An 18,469-nucleotide genomic window follows, 5' to 3' on the forward strand; every position below is an offset into this window, starting at 1 on the left:
AGAAGGGAAAGTCCTGGTGATGGGTTTTAGTTCAGTTGTTGGAAACCAGATGTCTAGCATGATTTGGATGCAAAAAGAGAGTCGATGATATGAAATTTCCAACTGCCATCTCTTATGCAGTAATGAATAAAAGCAGATTGTCCTAAATTGTATCATTTGTAACTTCCCTTCACTTGCATAACCAAGAACTACAGATGGAAAGGGAATTATTGGTACATGTTTCTGGAAATTAAAAATGCAGTGAATTTATTTTAGGAAAAAATAAGACAAATATTTAGATGTTGCTATAGTGCATAATTTAAAATATATATCCAGACATGAAAAAGAGCAAAATTCCTAAAGTTAATAGAACAAAAAATATAGGTACATTAGAGGAAATAAGAAATTGTCATAATTTACAAAGATAATACTAATATCTGCTTCCTTTGGAGTCTGGGGAGGACTCCACTGGCATCATTAAAGGTGACAGTGTAAGAAATACTCAAAATATAGATGGAATGAACACTAAAATGCTTCATGACCCAAACTGCTTGGGACTCAAACAATTTCGTGCATATAAAATTAAGCATAGCATGGAATGTATATCACACAATCATATATTTATAGATAGCCATTGTGTTTTTGTGTGTAACTGCTGCAAAGCTATATCACAAATGAATAGATAAATCACTTATGGAAATATCCAGTCTGGATATGTTCATAAAGATTTATGTTTATTAAATGCATGCATTGGAAACAATACCCAAAATGTATCTGGAATATCCTAGACATTTATAAAATCACAAAATAATTTTTATTCAAAAGGCCAAGCCCAGAGTCAACATGGAAGCGGACAATCTTCAAGGTCAAGGATACTCTGGGAATTATTGCTGTAAAAATCTCACTTGCTTACTATGTGGCCAAACTGAGATACAAACCCATGTTGATCTGACTCTAAAATACTTGCTCTGTGTTGTTGCTGTCTGGTATCAAAATGCTGGGAAGCATAAATCATTTAAAGTATTGATGAGTTAAGTATGTAAAGTGCTTACATAAGTTGGAAATCCTTAATAAATACAAGGTTTTACTAGCTATTATTAGCAGCCATTATTCGGGTGGTTTACAACTAGGTAATTGATAAATATCTATTAAATTAATTTGAAATTTAAAAAAACATTGTAGAGACCTCATCACTATCTTTTCCCTTTAGTAACTTTTCAAGCTCATTTTATCAAAGGATGTCTTGTATGTTGATATTAGAAAAACAGGTTTGAAGGTAACAGAGGTTATATGAAGATATATATTAATCAGGATAGTCCAGACTATGCTTGGATTCATACAATTTTTTTCTGATCACATAAAGTTTAATAGGTGTATGTAGATTTCCTCCATCTTATTTATTTAGTATTTTTAGCTCACAGCACTTAATATCATTGCTTCAGGAGAATGAAGGGCTGAAAGTGTACACAGAATGATTTAAAAGGTCAAGCCTAAGTGAAGTAAGTCAGAAAGAGAAAGAAAAATACCATATGATATCATTCATATGTGGAATCAAAAAAGAAAAAAAAATAAGAAGACAAATAAACTCAAATATAAAACAGAAACAGACTCATAGACATAGAATACAAACTTTTGGTTGCCAGGGGGAGGTGGGGTGGGAAGGGAGACACTGGGTGTTCAAAATTTGTAGATACTTACAGGTATATATAGAATAGATAAACAAGTTTATACTTTATAGCACAGGGAAATACATACAAAATCTTGTGACAGCTCACGGTGAAAAAGAATGTGACAATGAATATATGTACATTCATGTATGACTGAAAAATTGTGCTCTACACTGGAAATTGATATAACATTGTAAACTGACTATAATTCAATAAAATAAAATTAAAAAAAAATCTCCAGTAAAACAATAAATTAGAAAAAAAATTTAAAAATAAAAGGCCAAGCCTAAACAAAGGCTTACATTGTTTCCACCAGCATGCCCTTGGCCAGAACCTTACTCATACGATCAAAATGACTATATGAACCACAGATCATCTGAAGGATCACATGAATATTTAATGAGTTCTAACAATTTATGCTACACTATTATCAAGGCTAATCCTAACCTGAAATCAGTAAAGCAATTTCTCCTCCTCTGTTCATAGAGGAAGAAGCAAGCATTGGTACAAGAAGTAAGATATTCTGACTTCTGGAAGATTAAATGAATTAGTAAACTATTTTGAGAAATATGACTATTTTCAATTTTTATGTTGGATAGCAAAAATAATCACATATTGGTTACATCTAAAATGTATGCCATTTTACATACAAATGCTGAATTTCTGATCCAAATAGCCTGGTTCTGCTGCTGATGTATATTTTGTTTAGGTAATATCTGCTTGTCGAGAAGAGAAGCTGTTTGTCTTACAAGTTTTACAAGAAGTTGTCTTCTCTAGACTTTAGTTTTATTATTACAGTATAGTGGTTCACACCACCTAAATTTAAATCATGCATTTAGTCATTATCAAGGATGTAAGCTGGGACAAGCAAGTCACTTCTATAAAAACCTTCATCAGTAAAACCCTTTGTGTGGTTGTTGTGAAAATTAAATAAAAGAAATTGTACAAAACACTTTGGGGTTGGCCACCAAGAAAATATTATGTTAGTATTGAATCTGATGGGAAGTTTGCCCTTACTGCACTGGGATGAATAGGCCATGAAGCCCAAGGCCAAGGTCACAGCAACATACTTGTAGTATACGGTAAATAATGATTGTATGCATGCGCCAGTTATATAAGTCTTAAAACAAAGAAAGTAAAAGTATGCATGCACTAGTGGTATTATGTAAACCTCATGAACAAAGAAATGAACACTGTGCATGTGTGGGTAGAAAATAGATAAAAGCCAGACGAGTGCACCATGCTGGGGCACTATCTTGTTAAACTAGAAGAAAGTGCTGAGCGCCACTGCCACCGCCGCCCACCACACTCGCCAACTGCTTGTACTGCAGTGAAGTGCTATTTTGCTTCATGTCAGCTCCTTGTGCAGTCTGTCTCACGGTATGGCAGCTCCTTGCACATTTTTCCGGTTGGGCCGCTCACCTCCTCGAATCCCACTTCAGCCCCCCTTGGCTGACAGCATCTCACAAACACTATTCCACTCTAGCTATTTTGTTCCCAAATCAGCTCATTAAAATATTTTGTATCATTTAAATGGCAAGGCTAGGGTTATGTTACATTCCCAACTAAAAAGATGCAGTGCTGTAGCTCTAAGTTTGATTTACATGCACTTTTTAGATGGCTTTATTACCTATAATAAGAACAGTAAGTTCAGTTCACCAACAGAAAATCTGATATTTTAATTTCCTGCCTTCCCCAACTGTGAGTTACTCTGGTACTCTTTTCAGTTTTTCTCCCCCTCTCTGCGGTTTTATTCTTTATTCACTTTGGTTATTATCATAGCCCAGAGCAAAACTTAATTTATTGGTGTATACTTTACCTACAATAAAAAGTACATATTTAAAGTGTAAAATTTGATTCACTTTGACAAACTCACAAAGCACAACCACAATCAAGATACTAAATATTTCCATCACCCACAAATACTTTCTCTGGCTCCCTTGCTGCACATCATACCCTAATTCCAACCCTAGGCAGCAACTAATCTTCTTTTGTTTATTATAAATTGGTTTGTACTTTTCAGACATTTATATAAATGAAAACAAACAACACGGACTCTTTTCGTGTCTGGCTTCTTTCATTCCATATAATACTTTTGATATTTGTTCATGTAATTACATGTGTTTTAATTAATTAATTTTATTGCTGAGTAGCATGCATATAATGTTTTCTGGACCCATTTACTTATTTCTTTTGAACTTTAACATTTTTTATTGAGTAATAGTCATTTTGCAATGTTGTGTCAAATTCAAAGGTAGAGCACAGTTTTTCAGCTATACATGAACATATATATATTCATTTTCGCATTTTTTTTTGATCTGAGCTACCACAGGATCCTGAATATATTTCCCTGTGCTATACAGTACAATCTTGTTTATCTACTCTGCATTTTTAAATTCCCAGTCTGGTTCTTCCCCTCCCCACCCCCCAACCCCGGCAACCACAAGCTTGTACTCTATGTCTATGAGTGTGTTTCTGTTTTGTATTTATGTTTTTTATTTTATTTTTTAGATTCCACATATGAGTGATCTAATATGGTATTTTTCTTTATCTTTCTGGCTTACTTCACTAAGAATGACATTCTCCAGGAGCATCCATGTTGCTGCAAATGGCATTATGTTGTCGGGTTTTATGGCTGATAGTATTTCATTGTATAAATATACCACTTCTTTTTATACAGTCATCTGTTGATGGACATTCAGGCTGTTTCCATGTCTTGGCTATTGTAAATACTGCTGCTATAAATATTGGGGTGCAGATGTCATTTTGAAGTAGGGTTCTTTCTGGATAGATGACCAGGAGTGGGATTCCTGGGTCATATGGTAAGTCTATTCCTAGTCTTTTGAGGAATCTCCATACTGTTTTCCACAGTGGCTTTCCTTGCTTCCCTCTCCCACTATTAATGATTTTGATGTCTTCTTTTGCAATTTTGTGTTTATTCTTTTTGTAATTCATGGCAGTTATCACCTTTCCAGTTATAAGTTTCTCATTTTTGTAGCATCCTGCTTCTTTTCTATTTAGAGTAGACCTGTCAATATTTCTTTTAGTATGGGTTTAGTGTTGCTAAACTCTCTTAGTTTTTGCTTGTATGTGAAGTTCTTTATCTTTCCTTCTATTCTAAAGGATAGCCTTGCTGGATAGAGTATCCTAGGCTGCATCTTTTTTTTTTATTCAGGACTTTGAATATATCTTGCCACTCCCTTCTGGCCTGTAGTGTTTGTGTAGAGAAATCAGCTGAGAGCCTTATGGGGGTTCCCTTGTAACTCACTCTTTGTTTTTCTCTTGCTGCTTTTAGGATCATTTCTTTATCCTTGACTCTGGCCATCTTGATGATGATATGTCTGGGTGTGGGTCTGTTTGGGTTCTTCCTGTTTGGGACCCTCTGAGCCTCCTGTACTTGGATATCTGATTCTTTTAGGTTTGAGAAGTTTTCAGTCATGATTTCTTCAAATACATTTTCAATCCCCTTTGTTCTTTCTTCCCCTTCTGGAACCCCTACTATGTGTAGAATGGCACGCTTTATATTACCCCATAGGTCCCTTATATTGTTTTCATTTTTTATTTGCCTTTCTCTCAGCTGTTCTGATTGGGTGCTTTCTGTTGTCCTGTCTTCTAGGTCACTTATTCGTTCCTCTGCAATCCTAGCCTGCTTTGAACAGCCTTTAGGTCAGCTCTCATCTCAGCAAATCAGTTTACTAATTCTATTTGGTTCTTCTTTATAACTTCCATTTCATTTTTGACATATTTCATATCTCTAGAAACTATTTCTTTTAGTTCCTTCAGTATTTTGATCATTCCTTTTTTGAAATCTTGATCTAGTAGGCTATCATTGTCTATTTCCTTGATCATGCTTTCAGGGGATTTCTCTTGATCTTTTAATTGGGAGTGGTTCCTCTGATTCTTCATATTGCTCGTATCTCTCTGGCACTGTGACTTAAGGAGTATCAGTTATCTAGTTCTTCTGGAGACGGTGTGCTCTTAATGATTTTATTGAGAGGTCTTTGTGTCTTCGCCCTGTTTCGTGAATTCAGCTTGCTGTTTCCAGAGGCCCTCAGTTGGCGCCCTCGTCTGTGCTGCTCACAGTGGCTGTCAGTTAGCAGATCGCACCCCCTCCGAACACTGTGTCAGGTGCTGAGCTCTTACCCGGTGGGTGGGTGGGTCACTTCCCTTCCTGATGCAACAGTCAGATGCTGCACTTGGGCGAGGTAGGTGGGCTGATCTTGCCTCCTCCCAGCACCGTGGTCAGGTAGTGAGTCCTGCCAGGAGGGCAGGTGACCGCCTGCCCTATCCCGGTGCCAGTCACTCGGCTGCTTTGTGCAGCTGCCCACTCTGCCTTGGGTCAGCACCCTGAAGGTGGGCTCAGGGGAAGACCACAGAACGACCCAGCCCCTGCTCTGTGCCAAATCTCAGCTCCTTGTTTGTCTTGGAGGCACAAGTTCTCTGAGGTGCCAGGGTAGAAAGATCCTATCTGCTTCAGGCTGTAAACAAGTCTCAGTCCTGCCCAGGAAGTTGTGGAGCCCCTGGATGCAGATTCAGGTCTTGGCCCCCACCCGCTCCTGGGCACTGCACACAGGAGGAGATGGTGGCTGTGGCTGCGTCCCACCTCTCTTCTCGTGAGAAGCACTAGTAATGGTGGCGCAGGTCTGAGGAGACAAAGGCTATAGCACCCCTCCCCCTAGGGCACACCAGCCATTTTGCTTTGCTTTTTTCACAATTTATGGTGGACTGAGTTTGTTCTGCTCCATATCTCCTCGCAGTCACATCATGTAGCATCTTGCAGTCCCCTGGGGCTGCCTCATTGCAGCTGCCCCAGTCCTCTGCCAGGCTCAGGCAGCCTGTACTGGCCCCAGCTGCTGGCTCATGTCTCAGGCTGGGTGTCACGGGGACTCTTTGTGCCTGTTTAACTCAGTTCTGTTAGTCAAGAGGTGCTCGGGCCAGATCTGAGACTCAGAGTCTCCGCCTCCATCCCACCAGCCTCCCCGTTGGAGAGGGGAGACTCAGCAAATGAGCACCAGTCCTCCTTTGCTGTTCCCTCCCCATGGGATTGGTCCCACTTTGCTTTGCTTTTTCTTCTTTCTGTTTTCCTTTTTTCCTACCAGATTCTTGGCATCTTTGTCTTTTGAAGAGGGCAATGTTCTGTCAGAGTTCAGCAGATGCTCTTGTTGGCTAAGTAGGTCTGTAGATGTGAGTTTTGGTGTATTTGTGGGAGAGGGTGAGCTACAAGTGTCCTTCTACTCCACCATCTTGCTTCTCTCCCCCCTTTACTTATTGATAGACATTTGTGTTGTTTGCAGCTGGGGGTTATTACAAATTAGGCTGTCATGACATTTTTTGTATGAATCTTTATCTAGACTTATATTCTCATTTCTCTTAGATAAGTACTGGTCAAACAGTCAGTATATGTTGACTTTTTAAGAAATTACCAAACCATTTTCCAAAGTTGTTATACCAATTTACATTCCTGCCATCTATGTGTGAGAATTTCAATTGCTCTATATCTTTGTTAACACTTGGTATATTCTTTCTTTATTATTTTATCTATTTGAATAACTATGCCATGATAGTTTATTGTGTTTTTTTCCTTGATGGCTAATAGTGTTGAATATTATATATATATATTATGCAGAACATATTATTTAATTAACAATTGTTATAGAAAATAAAATTTAGTTCCATGATCCCCTAGGGATGTATAAACTTCCTCTTGATTTATGACATTTACGTTAAACTTAGCATAAACAATAAAATTCTAATTTTTACGTATTAAAATAGCATTGTTTGGATTTTATTTAAATGAATATTACAGTAATGCAGAGATACTCATTTCATAATAAAAAATGTACCAAAAAGTACTGAGCTATGATGTATTTTAGAAATTACCTTACAATGTGACTTTTCACGGATAGTTCAAAGTTGAAACCTGTGTATTATTTATATATAAACACTTCATTATCTAAATCATGGTCTTTGGAATAACAGCATTGAGGTTTCCTGTGAAATATTTGGGATACAGGAGGTCAGTGCTCTCTCCCTAACTCCAATTACTTGCACAGATTATGCAGATTTATAAGATTCTCAGAGAAGTAATATCCGTGTTAAAAACTGAGAAGCACTGTGGTCAATTACTTGATCCTCTCTTCAGAATGTGAAGAAAGTCATCTCATTTAACTTTTGCTTCCTAAGCTTCAGTGATTAGGGAAAAAACACAAATAAGACTTCAATTCTCCATCCTATGTGGTGGGTGCTTTTACTTCTTTTTTTTTTTTAACATTTTTTATTGATTTATAATCATTTTACAATGTTGTGTCAAATTCCAGTATTCAGCACAATTTTTCAGTTATTCATGGACATATACACACTCATTGTCACATTTTTTTCTCTGTGAGTTATCATAACATTTTGTGTATATTTCCCTGTGCTATACAGTGTAGTCTATTCTACAATTTTGAAATCCCAGTCTATCCCTTCCCACCCTCCACCCTCCTGGTAACCACAAGTCTGTATTCTCTGTCTGTGAGTCTATTTCTGTCCTGTATTTATGCTTTGTTTTTGTTTGTTTGTTTGTTTTTGTTTTTGTTTTTTAGATTCCACATATGAGTGATATCATATGGTATTTTTCTTTCTCTTTCTGGCTTACTTCACTTAGAATGACATTCTCCAGGAGCATCCATGTTGCTGCAAATGGCATTATGTTGTCGGTTTTTATGGCTGAGTAGTATTCCATTGTATAAATATACCACCTCTTCTTTATCCAGTCACCTGTTGATGGACATTTAGGCTGTTTCCATGTTTTGGCTATTGTAAATAGTGCTGCTATGAACATTGGGGTGCAGGTGTCATCCTGAAGTAGATTTCCTTCTGGATACAAGCCCAGGAGTGGGATTCCTGGGTCATACGGTAAGTCTATTCCTAGTCTTTTGAGGAATCTCCACACTGCTTTCCATAGCGGCTGCACCAAACTGCATTCCCACCAGCAGTGTAGGAGGGTTCCCCTTTCTCCACAGCCTCTCCAGCATTTGTCATTTGTGGATTTTTGAATGACGGCTATTCTGACTGGTGTCAGGTGATACCTCATTGTAGTTTTGATTTGCATTTCTCTGATAATTAGTGATATTGAGCACTTTTCATATGCCTATTGATCATTTGTATGTCTTCCTTGGAGAATTGATTGTTGAGGTCTTCTGCCCATTTTCAGATTGGGTTGTTTGTTTTTTTCTTATTAAGTCATATGAGCTGCTTATATATTCTGGAGATCAAGCCTTGGTCGGTTTCACTTGCAAAAATTTTCTCCCATTCCATAGGTTTTCTTCTTGTTTTATTTCTGGTTTCCTTTGCTGTGCAGAAGCTTGTAAGTTTCATTAGGTCCCATTTGTTTATTCTCGCTTTTATTTCTTCTATGCTTTTACTTCTTTTCTATGTATTCAGGCAAAGCCAAGCACAGAGGTTACTGTGAGCAGTGCATTTTCCATTAATTTTATCCAGAAGCAGCTAGCTTCCTGTGTCTCAGCCTAACTTTGAAGCTTCGTACTTACACTTTGATGATTTAACCCATATCACTTACAAACTTTACAACCAGAGTCTTCCCCAGAGATCACTTCAAATGCCAGTTAATTTTATTTTAATTCTGAATCCTAACTTTTAATATATATTTACTACAGCTGTCCTAGGTCAGCCTTCTCCATGTTCCCACCACCTGTGTGATGTAGCATGCCACTATTAAACTTTTTAATTAAAATTCCCTTATTTGGGTCTCTGGCTTCATTACCTCATAGTCCTTTATGTTAGTCACACTGCTAAGGAGGGATTTCATGTCTACTTCATTCCATACTGCATTACCTCCCTATATATTGTTATTTGTGCTCTATCTTCAAGATTACTCACCTCTGTTTTGCCCTCTCAGTAACTCTTTCTACCTTGTGGTATGTTCCTTCTTCCAGGTCATTAACATAGAAAATAGAAAAAAAATTGGCCTTACGATTAATCCTTGTGGTTCTCTATTTCCTAGTTTTCCAGCTCCTAAGTGGTTTCCACATCCAAATGCTCTTTTTTATAATCCAATTCTCTTTCTACTTAAATATGATATAAGAGGGGGTTAAACTCTTAATTTTAACTATAAAAGCATGAGGTAACCAGTATTTTTGAGTTGAATGAAGTGCAACCCATAAAATATTTCATTTGGTTATTGTACTGGAGAAGAAGGGCATCTAGCTGACACAGCTGAGGAGGTGGCTGGGATAGGATAAAAAACTGTGAACTGACCTGGCTCTACTACTAGTTCTGCAAAGCTTCCATAAAGTATACCAGAACATTCTAAAATGACCAGGGTAAATCACTACTGAGGAAGTCAGAATGATAGATTAGGTTCTTGTTTTCAAAAAAAAAAAATTAGCCTTTATGCTGCTATTTCTAAACTAATGACCAAGTTCAATCTAGCTAATCACAAAGTTCCATTGGATGCCTTTTACCCTATAGCAAATGGTGCATGTATGAGCAGTGCTAGCAAGAAATAACATATATGACTCTGCCACCAGAGTAAGCATACAATGGTGCTGGAGAAAACTCCCAAATTGAGAGAACACATGATCTAGAATTCAGGGAAAAAGCTGAAGTCAGTTATTGAAGCCAGAAAAATCTGGATTTAAAACTTGATTCCAGTTCTTCTTGAAGATCCCCTACTCTACCAATAAACTTCAACATTAGAATTGTTAACTTAAATAGACAGTCAATTAGTCCTCCAGCAACAGAGTTTATGCAAGATCAGCAAAGACTTGCAGTTCAGGGTCTGCAACCATGTGTAAGTCCCCACATAGCAAAGGAAGGAGAGCTTTTTCATAGAGGGGAAAAGAAAGTTGGGAAGGCTGTAGTAAACAGAACCCATGACTTTTCATTGGCTGAGTTGTTGCTGATTGTTGTAAAGCTTCAGCAACTGGAATACTAAAGAAAGGGCAGCACCAGTCAATTACAGTACAAAATTTGCTTCCAGTGGAAATGGATGTTAGAAATGTATGAAGGTTAGAAACAATAGGGTGTCAAAGGATAACAGTACAGTTTATGCTCAGAGATCCTGGACAAACCTTAATCCTTGGTCCTTAGTTTTTCTCACTATTAAAATTGGAGTATTACAAAGATTATTAAAAGGGGATAACAATGTCTTGGGCCTTGTAATATTCTATTATGGGTTTCATGCCTTAAAGTGCCTCTATTTATAAGATATTGATGAATTTTGAGATGAAGAAAATAAAATATCTTGAAGGGTCACTTAATTCACCTTGTTGGTTACTTTGATAACTACTATCAAATGCTAGAATTATTTTTCCATTTTGTGAGAAAGAAATGTTGACATGGTATTTTAAGAAGTCTTGGCCTAGTAAGTGGATAGAGGGAGATGAGTTAAGGAGAAAAAGGGTGTGTATGTCTCAAAGGGCTTAAACAAAAAATAATAGTTTCAGAGACAGGACTTTCTTGACATACATTAGGATTTCCCAGTATTTGAACTATATTGGTATTTTGAGACAGGGGCTGTTTTATAGTACTAGGGTTGAGTACTGAGAGTGTGGCTCCAGGTTCATTTAGAACTGGAAAAGATCTATACTCAATCTGGAGAAATGTTTTTCCATGCTGATTAACAAGGAGAATTTGAAAGAGTCCCTATTGTTCCTCAGAGCCTGGTTACTGAGAATTGCGAGGACATTGGAAAGACTGGTTAAAGAGCAGAAAGTGACAGAAGCTCTTAAATTTGTAACAATCTCTTTCCCACTGTCCAGGCTCTTTGTAATAATAGCAGAAACTATAAGGGTTTTTGGTTTTATTCAGGGTTCTTTATTTGCTGGATTTGAAGATCAAGAATTTTAGTAGTCTTCCTTTTATATGGGTCATTTTGAGTACAAGAGAGCCAGTTTGCCAGGTTAACTAAATCTGAAGTGGACAGATTGCCACTCCATACTGGCCCTTTTTAGTAGAAGAGAAAGGTCCTGTTTCAGTCCATTGACAAATAGAGGGTTAAAATTTACCAGTGGCATCAGCATCTGAAGAAAGAGCAGAATTTTCTTTAAAAATAATCTGAGATTGATTGTCATAGATTCATCAGATTTTTGTGTGCAGGCTTGAATTTTGTTCCAATCAACAGGCTTTGGAAAAGTCCTAGAAATTGCTGAGTGAATTTGCCTAATGAGTGCTCAAGCCTTATATTGAAAAAAAAAAAAATTAGAAGGCTCGTCTCCCAGGTGTAATTCTAGACATCTTTCAGGATTTTTCCAGTTTGTGATTCTCATCCAATGCTGAGTCTGGCATTAACTGACAAGCATATGAAGTAGCTAATAGAAGTCAGAGATAGCAAGTTTTGAATGACTACATTAAGTTCCTCAGCAAATTGGTAAGGATCTTCAGTTACTTTGGGAAGATATGGGAAAATCTTTCACTATGTCTCATGGTTCAGGTTTAGTCCAGGGAATATAAGAAATTAAGTTTTAGCCTCTGGATCCTCAGAAGGCTTTATTTTAAATGGACACATTCTGATAAGTTCAGAAGAAAAGGGAGTGAGAAGAATTTCAGAGAAAAGTGGAAATTCATTGAGAGAATTAGTATGGGGGAACTAAAGCTATCGAAAGGGTGGGAAAAGATGGTACTGGATGTGATTCCTGAGACAAAGGACCCAAGGAAGAGGAGTATGAGGCTTCAGAAACCACTGTATCATTTTTTAACTGTTTGTCTCAGTTTAATCTTAGACTTACATTTTGCAGAGAGTTAATTTTAGGCTCCTGATAACATTTGGAAGTCTCAAAATACCAATTGAAATAGTCATTCCATTTAGTTCTGGAAATTTTAGAGCTATGGTCACCCAATTTGGATTAAGAAAATTAAGTTTGGAAATTACAAAATTCTCCTTAATGTCCATTGATATTCTAAATTGACTTTGGTCAGTTCAATCCATTTAGTTAGAAATCCACAAAAGGAAGGACCATATTTTTTAAACATAAAATTGATCAGTATCCCTTTAGGGAGGAAACCCTCAAAATGTTTAAGTAACTGGGATGCTATTTCTCATATGTTCTTCTCTAGTGTAAAATAATTTTTTAAACAGTCTAAACAGCTTAAATTCCCTGTAGCTCAGCTTCAACAGTTCTAGTATAAGACAGCTTGCAACTCAAACAGCCTGCAGGTTTAACACCATCCAGTTCTAAAGGAACGGCTTGGTCCTGGAGGAGCCGGGATGAAGGCTTCTTAGCCCAGTTCCCATAGAACAGCCTCTGTTCCATAGGAATGAGCAGAAGCCTGCATGGACACAGTTTTCATGGAATAGCTCCTGGCCCTTAAGAAACAGGCCAATGACTAATTAGTTTCAGGAGAAACAGCCCCTGTTTCAAAGAAAAAGATTAAAGGCTAACCAGTTCCAATAAAGCAGTCTGACTTCAAAATCAGACCAAAGTGTCAAACAAGTACTCACCTAAAGAACCAGACCTTAACCAGAAAGGATAAAATCTTATAATAGATCCCAAATAAAGCCTGGAAAGCTTCAAAACACAAAGATGGCAGAATCTCAGATCCAAGAGAAGGATATACCTTCAAACTCCAAGGTTGGCAAGAAAACTGGTGAGCAGCAATGGGCTCAGTGTGGGCACCATATTTGTTTGTTCACCAGTCCCACAGTCACCAGCGGTCTTCTCTGGAATCCATACGGGCCAACAAAATGTTGACCTAAAATAAATAGACTGCCAGTTATTTCATCAGCAAAAACTAGTCTATTTAGAATCAGCAAAAAATTGCAATTCCAAGTCCACAATCATGGCAAACCACACATAAATCCCTGCATTGTAAGGCAGGAAAAGGAAACAAACAAAAAAAGCTTTTATAGAGAGGAAAAGTAGCTAGTTAGCACTATAGTAAATAAAAGGTTTATGGCTTTGCATTGGCTGAGTTGTCACCAAGAAAGATCTTTTTTCATCATGTTGGATTCTGCTATCATCTCAGGGCATGAGAGCTCCCTCTTCTAGTCTCCCAGTTCTATTTAACTTCTGTTTATTAATATTTTATAGAATAAAATATTCCTATATATAATATATTAAGATTTATAACCTATATTTCACATATTATATGCATTTTGTGAAAACATACATATTCTTTTATGAACTGAAGTATATGGAGATAAACAGTAACCCTGATCAATTTAGGAGTCTTTTTCTTTTGTTTTAATGTTAAAACAATCTTAAAAAGAAGTGGGAAGAAGAGAAAGAGGAAAAGGACAATTTAAGGACTTCAAAATGGATTTTCTATTGGCAAAACTAGTGTGTGTTGCCCTGAACGATATGTGAATAGGCAAAATCCATAGCATATATTCAAGTATATTTATTTCAAAGAAGAAAAATTTTAATAAAGACTGATCTGTTCATACAGAAGCACAAAATGTTGATAATTAAAATATATAGTATATAATTATACATGAGAAAAAATGGCTTGTAGGAATGAGCACAGATAGAAAAATATGATTTTTAATTTCAGCTCAGCCATTAAAAAGTCCTCTGATCTTGGGAAAGTTATCTTATTTTATGAGCCTCAGTTTCTTCCTCTGAAAAGGTGGAGGTGATATAATTGTATTTAAAAAAAAAGGATCATTTGTATGTTAAAAGGAAAAAGATGTGAAAAAAACAATTAGCATAGTGCCTGACTCTAATACAAATTAGTAAATACCAACATGTTTGTTTTCGCTGTTAGCATATTTATCATTTTTATTATAGACTATAATATTTAGAACAGGAAGAAACTTTAAAAGCCATATAGTATAAATTTCTGATTTTATAGAGATGGATGTTGAGGATGGGTAGGGTAAAGTGAGCAGGTGGTAGAAAACAGCACTGGAATTCAGCTCTTTGAATTACATAGTTTTGGTTCCTAACACTACCTCCATCACAACACGTGAAATGCATGTTGCCATAGATCCATGATTCTTCACACAGGAAATGTAGGAAACCAGTGTTCGTGACACACAAACTCTAGAAACAATCTTTCTGGATTCAAATGCCACCTCTATTTCTTACTAGCTGTAGGCTTAGGAATAAGTCATTTAAATTATTTGTGCCTCTTATAGCATATCTCTAAAATGGGACTAATAATAGAAATTAACTCAATTGTTGTGAGAATTGAATGAATGTATTATATCAAAAATTTGAAGCAAGATTTCACCAGGTGATAAACATTCAAAATATTCATCATTATTTTTCTTAAAACCCATTGCTTGCAGAAAATTAGCTTTATCCATTTTTCTTGATTTTTCAATAAAACATATTGAGTCTCAACTCTTTGTATGTTCCTATGCTTGAAAAGAAAATTCAAAGGAAAGATCTAAAAATAGCATAGATTTTATACTAAAGATTGTATAATAAAGTTGGAGAAGTGACTTGGAAAAAATTATTTGAGATCATTATAAAACATTGCACACTTATTTTCAGGATTGATATTTTGCAGATTGACATAATTTCAATTCATAGTAAAGCTAAAGTTTAGGAAACAGAATAAGGAATACAACCTTTCTCTTTAGGGAAATGAGTTTTCAGAAGCATTTGAAAGAGATACTAGGCATGGATGAATACACACCATTTCAGATGAGGATATGGTAGCCACAAAGGCATTTGGAGAGGAAAACGGAAGTTGTGAGGTTTCTGATATTTTTGCAGAGTTCTACTGTTATGTACTTGATCAATAACTGCTCCAAATAGTCCAGGGAAATGACTTTTGAAATACTTGGCCATTTATTAACACCATACTACACCTAGGATTAGACATATTCGGTTTCTTCTTCATGGAAAGTGTAAGTCACCGTTCCAAAACAGATATTCAGTGGCATGAAATCTGCTTTATACTTTACAAATAACCTGTTTTCAGGTACCCAACTAGTCAGATTAATTAGCATTAGACTTTAATAAAACCAATCTAAAGGACTATATTTACTAGAACACATAATAAAACATAACCTTAAAATTTGGGAGATAAATGAGAGGAAGTTATATAAACTTTAAAAAGATTCTATAAATTAAAATCTATATTTTTATTTTATTTTATTTTATTTTATTTCATTTTATTTTGTTATTTAATTGAGTTAAGAACACTTGACATGAACTCTTCCCTATTAATAATTTTTAAAGATGCATTACATTATTGTGACCATAGGTACAATGTTGTACAACAAATATCTAGTGTTTACTCATCTCACTTACCTAAAACTTTATGCTGTAATTAGCTTCTCCCCTCCCCTATCCAGCTGCTAGAAACTACCTATCTACTTTCTGGTTCTTTGGAATTTGGCTATCTTAGATATTTCGTGTAAGTGGAATCATGCAGTATTTCTATTTATGCCTATTTTGACTTATTTCACTTAGCATAATGTCCTTAATATTCATCCATGTTGTCACAAATTGAAGAATATACTTCTTTTTAAGGGTTGAATAGTATTCCATTATCTAAATATACCACTTTTTTATTTATTTTTTATTTTTTTATTTTTTTAAACATTTTTTATTGATTTATAATCATTTTACAATGTGTCAAATTCTGGTGTTCAGCACAATTTTTCAGTCATTCATGGACATATACACACTCATTGTCACATTTTTTTCTCTGTGAGTTATCATAACATTTTGTGTATACTTCCCTATGCTATACAGTGTAATCTTGTTTATCTATTCTACAATTTTGAAATCCCAGGCTATCCCTTCCCACCCTCCATCCCCCGGTAACCACAACTCTGTATTGTCTGTCTGTGAGTCTATTTCTGTCCTGTATTTATGCTTTGTTTTTGTTTGTTTGTTTGTTTTTGTTCTTGTTTTTTAGATTCCACATATGAGCGATCTCATATGGTATTTTTCTTTCTCTTTCTGGCTTACTTCACTTAGAATGACATTCTCCAGGGGCATCCATGTTGCTACAAATAGCGTTATGTTGTCGGTTTTTATGGCTGAGTAGTATTCCATTGTATAAATATACCACCTCTTCTTTATCCAGTCACCTGTTGATGGACATTTAGGCTGTTTCCATGTTTTGGCTATTGTAAATAGTGCTGCTATGAACATTGGGGTGCAGGTGTCATCCTGAAGTAGATTTCCTTCTGGATACAAGCCCAGGAGTGGGATTCCTGGGTCATACGGTAAGTCTATTCCTAGTCTTTTGAGGAATCTCCACACTGCTTTCCATAGCGGCTGCACCAAACTGCATTCCCACCAGCAGTGTAGGAGGGTTCCCCTTTCTCCACAGCCTCTCCAGCATTTGTCATTTGTGGATTTTTGAATGACGGCCATTCTGACTGGTGTGAGGTGATACCTCATTGTAGTTTTGATTTGCATTTCTCTGATAATTAGTGATATTGAGCATTTTTTCATGTGCTTTTTGATCATTTGTATGTCTTCCTTGGAGAATTGCTTGTTTAGGTCTTCTGCCCATTTTTGGATTGGGTTGTTTATTTTTTTCTTATTGAGTCGTATGAGCTGCTTATATATTCTGGAGATCAAGCCTTGGTCGGTTTCACTTGCAAAAATTTTCTCATTCCGTAGGTTTTCTTCTTGTTTTACTTCTGGTTTCCTTTGCTGTGCAGAAGCTTGTAAGTTTCATTAGGTCCCATTTGTTTATTATTGCTTTTATTTCTTCTAGGAGAAAATTTTTGAGATGTATGTCAGATAATGTTTTGCCTATGTTTTCCTCTAGGAGGTTTATTGTATCTTGTCTTATGTTTAAGTCTTTTATCCATTTTGAGTTCATTTTTGTATATGGTGTAAGGGAGTGTTCTAGCTTCATTGTTTTACATGCTGCTGTCCAGTTTTCCCAACACCATCTGCTGAAGAGACTGTCTTTATTCCATTGTATATTTTTGCCTCCTTTGTGGAAGATTAGTTGACCAAATGTTTGTGGGTTCATTTCTGGGCTCTCAATTCTTTTCCATTGGTCTATATGTCTGTTTTTGTACCAATACCATGCTGTCTTGATGACTGTAGCTCTATAGTATTGTCTGAAGTCTGGGAGAGTTATTCCTCCAGCCTCTTTCTTTCTCTTCAGTAATGCTTTGGCAATTCTAGGTCTTTGATGGTTCCATATAAATTTTATTATGATTTGTTGTAGTTCTGTGAAATATGTCCTGGGTAATTGGATAGGGATTGCATTGAATCTGTAGACTGCCTTGGGCAGTGTGACCATTTTAAAAATATTGATTCTTCCAATCAAAGAGCATGGAATATCTTTCCATTTTTTAAAGTCTTCTTTAATTTCCTTCATCAAAGGTTTATAGTTTTTGTGTATAATTCTTTCACCTCCTTGGTTAGATTTATTCCCAGATATTTTATTACTTTGGGTGCTATTTTAAAGGGGATTGTTTCTTTACTTTCTTCTTCTGTTGATTTATCGTTAGTGTAAAGAAATGCAACTGATTTTTGAACGTTAATTTTGTAACCTGCTACCTTGCTGAATTCTTCAATCAGCTCTAGTAGCTTTTGTGTGGACCTTTTAGGGTTTTCTATATATAGTAACATGTCATCAGCATATAATGACACTTTTACCTCTTCTTTTCCAATTTGGATCCCTTTTATTTCTTTCTCTTGCCTGACTGCTGTGGCTAGGACTTCCAGGACTATGTTGAATAGGGGTGGTGGTAGTCGGCATCCTTGACTTGTCCCAGATTTTAGTGGGAAGCTTTTGAGTTTTTCACCATTGAGTACTATGCTGGCTGTAGGTTTGTCATATATAGCTTTTATTATGCTGAGATATGTTCCCTCTATACCCACTTTGGCGAGAGTTTTTATCATAAATGGGTGTTGAATTTTATCAAATGCTTTTTCTGCATCGATTGA

Source organism: Camelus dromedarius, chromosome 16, assembly GCF_036321535.1.
Source record: "Camelus dromedarius isolate mCamDro1 chromosome 16, mCamDro1.pat, whole genome shotgun sequence".
Lineage (NCBI taxonomy): Eukaryota > Metazoa > Chordata > Mammalia > Artiodactyla > Camelidae > Camelus > Camelus dromedarius.